This window comes from Herpailurus yagouaroundi, unplaced genomic scaffold, assembly GCF_014898765.1.
Source record: "Herpailurus yagouaroundi ecotype Mexico unplaced genomic scaffold, PumYag 140, whole genome shotgun sequence".
Lineage (NCBI taxonomy): Eukaryota > Metazoa > Chordata > Mammalia > Carnivora > Felidae > Herpailurus > Herpailurus yagouaroundi.
The window spans coordinates 12,976,182-12,985,927 of NW_024412395.1; positions in this window are offsets into that span (position 1 = coordinate 12,976,182).

Here is a 9,746-nt window from a genome sequence, read left to right on the forward strand (position 1 = left end):
AGCCATTCACAGAAGGAAACAAAAACAAAAGAGCAAGGATGGGAGGTAGAAGCTAGACACTGAGTATAAAGATGCCCTGGCTGATGATCTCATACACGCAGCACAGTGCACAGAATGCAGACCCTCAACTTCACTCTTATTTATTGAAAATAAGAATCAACATCAAGATAGATATTATTAGACTCTTGGAAATAAAATGCAAAATAAGAACTAATAATAGCATTTATTTATCTACTTTGGACTTAAGAAAGCAATAGATACAATTCTAAAACCAAGTCCTTTGTGCTTGCTTATAACCCTTCCCAGTTCTATACAGCTGAAATAGCATGGCAGACAGCAATGAATAGCACGTATTTAGGACTCGCTGCTTTCCTCGCGTTGTCGTTTTTGTCCACTCAGAGGGTACAGTAAGTGTGATATTTATAGTTTCCTTCATCCTCAGTTTACATGTAAAGAAACTGACATATTCAAGTGCCCAACCTAAGGTCACCCAGTGAAGTAACAAGTCAGTGGAGACTCTGGTGGAGTCACCATGGTCTCGACTTCTTTTTACAAACGTGAAGGAAGATGGAAACGTAGGAAAATATCTAACTTCAACAATAATCAGGCTAATGAGGATGCATAGAGAGCAAACTTTAAAGAAGTTAAAAGGCCAGGGCAAATTTGGTAATTCTCACTAATCTTTAGCTATTGTGATTTTCATTGTGTTTTCTGTGTTTTACTGCGTTTGATTTAACAGGGAATCTTGTTTGCTTCTGCATCACTGAAGCAAGCCCTGGGTTTGTAATGGAGCCCTTTGCTCTGGTGGCTGGAAATTTAAACTCAAAATCCTGCAAAGGGAGCTCAGTTAACAAAAATTCCCTGCAAAGTGTCCCTTAGTTATAAACTTCTTGTATTTCAAACAAATAGAATACCAAAGAGAATACATTTCTTTTTTTGAATGTGTACGTATTTATTTTTGAGAGAGAGAGAGAGCTCACAGGAGAAGGGCAGAGAGAGAGAGGGAGGGAGAGAGAGAATCTCAAGCAGGCTCTGCATTGTCAGTGCAGAGTCTGATGTGGGGCTCACACTCATGAACTGTGAGATCATGATCTGAGCCGAAAACAAGATTCAGACACTTAACCAACTGAGCCATCCAGGCTCCCCAGTAACATTTAATTTTAAAACACTTATAAGTTTTCTGCCCTTTCTTCCCCCATCTTTGTTTTTACACATGCACATGTGTGTGCAAGGGCACATGCACACACACACATGCACATGTACAGTTCAATGCATATGTGTGTGCAAACACACATGCACACACAGTGTTCACAACCCAATATACTCATTGGTGGTAGCACTTAAAAAAAGTGAGTGAGATTCTACTTCTTAATTCCTGCCCTAAGTGAATAGAATAAAAAAAAAAATGAAGCTGCAAGTTACCATAGATTTCATCAAATTCAATCTCTGTTTTCCCTCCTCATTTTACAAATCAGAAGCTGGATGAGAAGGTTTTATGCTAACAATTACATGGACTGTCAGAGGATGAATCCTGAATAGGGAAAGAGTGGAAGGCAATGGCAGCAGAGGGTAGGGTAGGTGCCCTCAATTCAATTAATTCAATTCAATTTATCACTCAGATTCCAAATTTCATTGGTTATTGTAGAAATCCAATGGGGTCAAAAATTCAATGGAGGTTAATAGGCGCTACATGCCTGTAAAATATAGGCAACAACAAGGCATTCTTTTAATCATAACGCTTACACTATGGAGACAAGCACAGTTTGGGAAACCGAGCAGGGCTTGGAGCAGATGTCAGTTTCTTGAGTTACTTCTTTCAGAATCTCTGTCCTTAAATATAAGTCATAAGCATGATGACAGGGGCACTCTCCTTGAGAAGGGTGCATTTGCTCATTTTATTTGTCAACATTAATTGCATTTTAAAAGGCATGATCCTTTTACTTAGTAATCCCACTACAAGAAATTGACCCTGAAGATGTATTGACAAACCTTTACAAAGGTCTTTATACCAGAATGCTCATTACAGCATTTTTTTGATAGTAGCAAAATATTGGCAACAAATGATGTTTTGTAGATGATTACAAGAGCATTCATTAAAGCATTTTGGGGCCATTCTTTAAATTTAAAAACTAATAAATAGAGAGTGTATTTGAAAAGATATGAAGAAATCATATGTAGCCATTCAGAAAATGAGATAGAAAATAAAAGTTTGAATGTTCTGTTATTAAATGTCAAAAGCCTTGGACAGAATGATAATCACCTTCATGGTATAAATTATATATATGACATATATAGTTATATATTATGATTATAAATTAAACATACCAATAGTTTATATATAAATTATACATGAATATTATAAATGTAGTCATGCTTGTATAAGCATAAAACAATTTCAGAAAGGAATTTGGGAAAGAATCTAAAGAAACTGTTACCAGCAGTTACCTTAGGGAGATAAACTGGGTTAGTAATTTGAGTAATTTGACTGTTTATACATATGTGTGTATGTGTTTATATAAAATTGTATATACATAAAATCATATATAATTTAACCACCCAGATAACCCCTCTTAGTGTGTGTGTGTGTGTGTGTGTGTGTGTGTGTGTGTGTCTAAATAATCTGAGTGATAAAATTTTGGACCATTTTGGTTTTCTGTTTTAATTAAAATTAATAAGGATAAGTATATTTTTAAAATAAACAGAAATATAAATAAACAGAAATACAAGAGGTATAACAATACTGTTCTGACAAGCTGTAATTAGTAATATAATAATACACATAAAAAATAAAAGGCATATGTGTAAAGATATAATATATTAATACTAAGATAAAATGATAATAATATAATATGTGCAAAAGGTAGAAGGCATAGTACTGATTACATAGGTGATACAAAGACTGCGCCTCTTCTTTCCCTTCAACTTCTTTGGGGATTAAAATACCTACTAATAGGGGCAGCTGTGTGGCTCAGTCAGTTAAGCACCTGACTTCAGCTCGGTCATGATCTTGCAGTTCATGAGTTTGAGTTTCTGGGCTGAAAGCTGAGAGCCTGGAGCCTGCTTCGGATTCTGTGTCTCCCTCTCTCTCCCCCTTACCACTAACACTCTGTTTCTCTCTTTCCCTCTCAAAAATAAGCATTAAAAAAATAAAACATTGGGGCGCCTGGGTGGCTCAGTCAGTTGAGCATCCGACTTGCGCTCAAGTCATGATCTCACGGTTCGTGAGTTTGAGCCCCGGGTCAGGCTCTGTGCTGACAGCTCAGAGCCTAGAGCCTGCTTCAGATTCTGCGTCCCCAGTCCCCGCTCTCCGCCCCACCCCTGGTTGTGCTCTGTCTCCCTCTGTCTTTCAAAAATGAATAAACATAAAAAAAAATTTTTTTAATAAAATAAAATAAAACATCTGCCAATATATATATATTTTTACAGTTATCCCTCTAACATTTGAATGTGTATTTCTTGTCATATAACAAGAGAACATAAAGGAACATCGAGGAATTCATGCAGAATTGCATACATTTATTCATTTAAGTAAGTGGTTACTATATGCAGGAATCTGCAATTCACTGGAAATGCAAAGATGACTAAAACATTCCCTGTCTTTGAGAAGTTTACATTCAGGTGGGAATCCCATACGTGAAAATATTACATCAAGTGTGATCAGTGCGAGTATTCATGACGTCAAGAGACATGGAACAGAACAGAGGCACAAAATGAGGCAAAGTTTCTCAGATGGGCTGCACTTACTTAAAGCAGGCCAGTGTCAGGGGCGCCTGGGTGGCGCAGTCGGTTAAGCGTCCGACTTCAGCCAGGTCACGATCTCGCGGTCCGTGAGTTCGAGCCCCGCGTCGGGCTCTGGGCGGATGGCTCAGAGCCTGGAGCCTGTTTCTGATTCTGTGTCTCCCTCTCTCTCTGCCCCTCCCCCGTTCATGCTCTGTCTCTCTCTGTCCCAAAAAAATAAATAAAAGTTAAAAAAAAAAAAAAAAAAAGCAGGCCAGTGTCAGAGCCACAAGTCTGTCCCCACATGCCAGGGTGAGGCGTTTGAACTCAGACCTTTAACAGCACTGAGCCAGAGATGGCTGTGAAGCCTCGAAATGAGGCAATCCATTTCTTCTTTAGAGAGATCAACTGATGGTTAATTTGGCAGCTAGTTTATAAGGGAGAGGTCAATTCCATTAGCAGAAGTATCTGTTGGGAAGAGATTACCATAGTGTGAGTGAGAGAGGGCAGTGTTCTGAGTACAGGGAATAACAGCACATAGACATGGGGCAAGGCATAGATTTGACAGGTGTTTAGATGTAACATAAACAGAAACAACCAGATACATGGAGCAAAACCAGTGATGACTTGGGATATGAAGCAAGGACAGGTGGATGCTTTGTGGTGCTGTTAGTTGGAAAAGAATTCAGGAAAATTCTAGGAAGGTTGAAGTGGTGAATAACCACTAATGTGAGCACATAGAGCGTGAGGCCCCATGTGGTTGCCTGACTAGAAATGGTGGTGAGCAGAGCATTACGCATGTCTGTGGCTCAGTGTGACTTATGTTGTGAAGTCCTCCATGAATTCTCTTAGGAGAAAAAGCCTGCAGATTTCAGTTTAGAAGTTCAATGAGCAGAAGTTTCAATGAGAAGAAAAGCAAGAATGAGTGACACATTTAAATAGCAGACAAAAGAAAACAAGCCGGTAGTGGAGGCAGAGACGTGCTAGATAAATGGTGTTTATTTCTGTTAGAAATAAAAACACCCATGACTTCATCTGTGAATCATTTTCCTTTTTGAGATGAGATTTAGCCCTTTCAAAATCCAGAAGCATTATGGAATACCTTCTGCTCTTAATTGTCTGCTAGCTGTTGTACATAATTAAATATCACTCACTGCCCTTAAAATTTGATGTACCCTCTAGCAACCTTCATATTAAATCTGTTCTTAACCAAGATTTCCTGGTTAGAGGAGTTTTTTTTTTTTTTTTTTTTTTTTTAAATAACTGATTCTTAAAAAGCTTTTATTTCTGCCAGAGCAAAACCTTTCCAGAACGTTTTTTTAAACACTTCACTGAGATTTTTCAGGCACAGTGTTACAATGTTTCATGACAACAAATGTTTTCTTGAAACTCCATAAGGGTCTCAACCACCCCACTCCCAAGAACTAATACCAGAGAGTAGGGGAAAAAATGTCATGGCCAAGACTTTCATGGCCCTCTGGAGAGTTGTTGGAAAAGATAATATGATATGAACCTCATCTCAACCTCAATAACCCCTGTCTTGCTGGGATCAATAAAACACGGAAAACCTTCAGAGTATCCAGGGTTGAATTTAATATTGCCCTCTAAGGGCATTCCTTTGTCCAGGCCACAGAGGTTTCAGCAAATTCATTGGCACATAAAAACTTTCTCTCATAGATTTTTTTTTTAACATACAAAAGCTTCCAATTCCAACAGAACCTCTTTTAGCAAAATACCATTTGAATGAGTTTTTCTGCAGTCAAAGCAGCCTGAATGCTCATTAAATTGCTAAGCAGTTAATTCTATAGCCTCAGATCTGAAAGATAAGCTACTTAGGGGACCAAACTCATCCTTTCTAGTGACTTCTTTTCTATTTTCTGTCTGAAAATGATCCACTTTGGGGAATTTTTTTTTTTTTTTTTTTTTTTGGTAATAAGAGTTCATTTCCCACCGAAATCTCTCGCTACTCACTGTCAGTGGTTGTGCATTTGTCCGAAACACACAACATTTGGGGTAGGGGGGTGGAATCTAAGGCAGCATCCAGATAGGACACTGCATTCCAAATCCAAACACTAAGTAAGGTTCTAACATGACCCGCTGTTTTGGATTATTCTTTCTACTGACACCTTTATTCATGTAGGTAAGACAGTTGATATTCAGGAAAATTGCAAAGTGGCTGAAATATGGAAACCTTTAAGGAAACTGCCTAAATGCATATCGGTCAGAAAAGAAGCAGGAAGTTTTGGGGGATGTTTGTTTGTTTGTTTTAGTGGGGGAGAGAGGTATGTCATAAGTTCTATTTAATTTGGAGCCAGATGAGCACTTTAATATTAATTGTTAAGATCAATGTACCAGAAGGTCATTAATGATGAACGGAAATTCAATAGAGTTATGGAATAAGAAGAAGGGGGAGGAAGAAGAGAAGAGGAAGAAATTCAGTAGGCCTTGCAAGAAGGTCAATTTTAGACATTTGGCTCAATTCCCTGTGTGCCTCCTCCACCCTTCAAGAGAGATTGGTATTTGCTACAGCCAGAATATCAAGCATATCCTTCAAAAGAAAGACCAGCAGTCTCTGGGAGCAGTCTGCTTACCTTTCCACCTCCACCGGACAGAGTTGCAATGACAGTGAATTGTTTCCTGGACATCCTTAAGACACAGTTCCTAAATCATGAACATCCTTGGCAGGAGGATTTGTTAAAGAAAAAATTCCTCTTGGCGCACCTGGGTGGCTCAGTCAGTTAAGCCTCCAAATCTCCATTTCGGCTCAGGTCACGATCTCAGTGTTGGTGGGATCCAGCCCCATGTTGGCTCTGCTGACAGCATGGAGCCTGCTTAGGATTCTCTCTCTCTCTCTATTTCTCTGTCTCTCAAAATAAATAAGTAAACAATTAAAAAAAAAAAACAAAGAAAAGAAAAAATTACTCATGACCCTTGTTAAAATAGTAAGGCGGAGTTTATTGAGAATTATCACAATAGGTATAGGGACTACGGCCAGGGGGATTTACAGTAAGGGAGAGAGATTGGGCTCAGTTGTGAACAGAACAAGAAAAGGTTCTAAGAGGAACATTAGGGTTAAGAGGGGATTCTTAAACTGACCTAGCCAGGTACCTGGTGAAAACAGACCAGGAAGATCAAGACATGACTTGGGGGACAGGGGAGGATGAGAAACGCAATCAGATAAGGAGGGTGATCAGATATGGAAGGCGGAGCTTTCTGTCTACATCAACCTAGCAGGGCTCTTACAAAAACTGGGCAATGCACGACAGATCTGAAGGTGCAAAAGTTGAGGCCTAGTTAGGAAGAGCATTCAGAGGAAGTTGACCAGGTTTTGATCAGGAGAGTTTGATCCAGGAGAGACTGCTTGTCAGATTGGAGGAGGAGTCAGAGTTCAGTGTCACCAGAAATGAATCTTCCTTCCACTGCAAATACAGTAAGGCCTCCTCCAAGAATGAGGTTCGGATGGTCAAAGTTCCAGTCGTTCCCACTGGCCTGATGTTCTACCCCTTGGCCTGCTATGTTCCCGCCAAGACAGGGGATGGAATAAAGAGGTTAGATGCCATTTATTGGCCTAATGGGAAACCGCCTGCCTGCTGACTGATGGGAAGTCCAGGAAGTAAACACTGTTGCTCCCTCACATCCTGCTTTGTCTGCTCACATTTTCCTGTCAAGTAAGTCACACGTATCCCAGCTCTTTAGAGAGAAGATTATTTCAAGATTCCTCCAAAAAAGGGATTTACTGCCCTCCTTCATTCCCTGAGGAGCCTTGTTACTTTGCATCCCAGGAGACGGTTCATTGTGCAGGCCAACATGGACTTGCCCAGCCCTGAGACCCTGTGGCCGGCCTCAGGGAGCACCAGGGAATTGAAATTCCTCAGCAGCTCTGTGCCTGTAATAAAACTATTTTTCTTGAAATTGATTGCTTGCTCTCCTGGAGACCTAAGTCATCCCTCCTGGCCACTCCGGTTCTCCAGTGCCTACTGGTTATCACTGTGATCTTAAGAGAGATTGTTTCTCTGTTAAAAAAAAAAAAAAAAAAAGTGGAAGCAGGCAGGCATCCCAAGTCCTTCACTAATGACTCAGCATGAATTTCTTATGTTAACAAAGAAGCAAGACTCCTACATGCTACCTTTCTTTTCTATGGTTCTTCATCTGAAACAAAACTAGTGCTTTTGATCTGTTGTTCAATATTTATTCAGCATCTGCCTAGCACCAGAACATAGCTGGGCTCTGCCCTCTCGCAGCTCAAAACATGGCAAAGGAAATAAGACGTGATAGGCAAATAATGCCATGTACAAGGAATGTGAAAATGAAACTCAAATTTCAGTATTCATCAATAAAGTTATACTGGAGCAGCCACGCGCATTCGTTTCCTCCTGGTCTGTGGCTGTTTTCCCACAGTGGAACAGCTGACAAAGAGACAAAATGATCGCAAAGCCTAAAATGTTTACTATCCGACACTTTACTGAAAAAAAAATTGCCAACTTCTCTATAAATTACCCAAACGATAGCTCATGTATGTTTATAATACTTGCAGCTTTTCTAGCTCTTTGAAAATCAATGATATGATGTTATGACGGCAAAATCCCTACGAATTGGGAGAGCAGGTATCATTATCTTCACATGACAGCCGAGGAAGCAGTTGTAATAGATCCCAAATTAAGGAGGCTCAGTATAGCTGCCAGGCAAAAACCACATCAGAAAGATGACTCATCCTTGCCAAAAACCAAAACCATGCTCTTCTGTTTTGCAGGCTTCAAATTGGAGTGCAGAATCCTCCTGCTCTCCTTTCTGTCCTCCGAAACCTCTCCCCACCACCCCTCACCCCCACTGGCTACCTCTCCATCTCACCCTGGGTAACAAATGAGAAATTTTGAGGACTATTGAGCACTATAAATTTTCACAGCAGGGCTGCTTCTCAGCCCAGGAACTTGGGTAATTGTCACACATTGGTAAAATTCATAGGAGACAATTGCCCTCAAATCAACAATTCCATCTACAAGATGCCTTTGGGGGGTGGGGAAGAGGAAGAATCCTGCATAAAGATTTGTGTAAAGATTCTTGTACAAAGAGTTGAGAGTTTTAACTGAGTCTCAAATAATGCCTGCACACATTCTTTGGCCTTTAAAAAAAAAGTTCTCTTCCTGATGTTCTGTTTTTCATAGTGGTTTATTATCATTACGCTTTTAAAGCTATACTCACATTACAGTACCGGAAGGAGGGGCACCTGGGTGGCTCAGTCATTTAAGTATGACTCTTGGTTTCGGCTCAGGTCATGACGTTATGGTTCCCTGACATCGAGCCTTAAGTCAGGGTCTGTGCTGACAGCTTGGAGCCTGAATTGGATTCAGTGACTTCCTCTCTCTCTATCCCTCCCTTGTTCTCTCTCTCTCAGAAATAAATATTAAAAAAATAAAATAAAATAAAATACTAGAAAGAAATACAATGAGTGTGAAAAAAATGTTGTCTTTGGGTGGGGAGATAATGGATATTTCTTTCCTAAGTGTCCTACATTTCCTACATTTTCTATAAAAACCATGTCTATTTTAAAGAGTTTATTTAAATATATACACTTACACATATTTGCATATTTCATGGGTCTCTTATGAAGGGTATCACCTTGACCAAACCTTAGACAGTCCCTTGGAGTCCTCATTTTGAGTAGGTGCTGTCTTGGGCCTTCTTCTCCACTTGCCTAGCCCAGTGTTAGAAAAAAATCCTGCAAAGTCATTTTAGTGAGAATGCCCCCCTCCCCCATTCCTTGATATCTGATCACTCTAGATATGTGATTAAATTCCTCATCCTCTACATTTGATTTGTGATCCCCGTGGCTTGTCTTCAGCGAGAATCCTGTTAGGTTGGTCTAGCAAGAAGTAGTCCCTACCCCTGATGTCTTCTCTTAGTAATTTTCTATCCAATGACCCCCTCACTCTGCTCCTTGACTGTAAATCCCCATTTGTTCTTGTTGTATTTGGAGTTGAGTTCGATCTGTCTCCCTTACTGCAATAGTCTTAATACCTATTGAAACAGTC